Source organism: Octopus bimaculoides, chromosome 30 (genome assembly GCF_001194135.2).
Source record: "Octopus bimaculoides isolate UCB-OBI-ISO-001 chromosome 30, ASM119413v2, whole genome shotgun sequence".
Classification (NCBI taxonomy): Eukaryota; Metazoa; Mollusca; class Cephalopoda; order Octopoda; family Octopodidae; genus Octopus; species Octopus bimaculoides.
In genome coordinates, this window is record NC_069010.1 from 4,130,719 (window position 1) to 4,132,108 (window position 1,390).

General features: G+C 47.4%; 1 protein-coding gene across 1 annotated transcript in view; it reads right to left on the bottom strand.

The window, feature by feature from the left end:
* Positions 1-496: 496 nt before the first annotated feature.
* The window catches only part of LOC106882705 (ubiquitin-conjugating enzyme E2 G1), an 8,792-nt gene continuing 7,898 nt past the window's right edge, over positions 497-1,390 (bottom strand). The window contains exon 4 of the mRNA XM_014933469.2: positions 497-567. The gene's annotated coding sequence lies outside the window, so the exon portion shown is untranslated. The remainder of the gene's footprint in view (positions 568-1,390) is intronic.

A 1,390-nucleotide genomic window follows, 5' to 3' on the forward strand; every position in this document is an offset into this window, starting at 1 on the left:
TGATCAATGAATGGTAATAGTAGGAGGAGGAGGGAGAGGAGAGGAGAGAGGGAGGAGGCGAAGGATGATGATGAAGACAACAGGGAGGATGAGGAGGAGGGGGAGGATGGCCACAGAGCATGCACCCATCGAACTCCCTCTCTCCCTCCCTTCCGTCGCCTCGCCCAACCGACCTCCACCACCACCAACCCCTCTCTCGCTCGCACACACACACACACATATATATATATACATACATACATACATACATACATACATACATACGCACACATTCACACATAGCACACACACACACGCACAAACTGCTGGATGAGAAATCTTGTGAGGATAGAAACTGTGGGGCAACACACGCTCGCACCCACTTCCCACCGTAATCCGCAGCTGCTGCTGCAGTTGCTGCTTCCACTACAGCTGCTGCGGCTGCCGCTGCTGCCACTGCTGCTGCTATGAGGAAGCCGAAGGAAATCAGTGATGTTGTTGTTGTTGCTGCTGCTGCTGTTGTTGTTGTTATTGTTGGTTGTACGTTTTCCCCTGCGGGTACTGGGTGCCGTTGGTGCCATCCTGCTTCTGGCATCGGCGGACACGGAGTTGGAAGCAGGCGGTGGAGGGAAACGAAAGCAAAACAAACAAATTATATAAACAAACAAACAAACATGTCTGACGATAAAAAAAAAACAAAAACACTTGCATACACACACGCACACATGCATATATACACATGCACATACATACACACATACAGATGCATGTACATGCACATATATGGACATAAACGATAAAGACCCCCTTCAGTCACGAATGACTGTGGGATTGCACCTATAAAGGTTGTTTATGGAAGACCAGCAATCGGCCATGCATGCCAGTCCCCTCGTCCATGCCATAAATATTATCGCAGGGAAAGGCAAAGGGGCCGATACAGAAACTAATTTCCACAGCTGAGTGAACTGGAACAACATTTAACACACATAGTTCTCAGGGAGATTGAGCAGGATAGAGAATGTGACATGGCTGACCCTTTGACAACTGAGTGGACTGGAGCAATGAGAAATAAAATATCTCGCTCAAGGATACAATGCACAGCCCGGCCTGGGAATTGAACTACCTCATGATTGTAAGCCTGAAACTAACCACTGAACCATGTGCCTTTGCAGACATACACAAATGAATACACACACACACACACACAGGCGTATACAATCAAACATACATCATATATGCATACATGCTAACATTGACACATACACAGACACACACATACACCCATGCCCACCAACATACACACACACACATATACACCCATGCCCACCAACATACACACACACACATATACACCCATGCCCACCAACATACACACACACATACACCCATGCCCACCAACATACACACACAC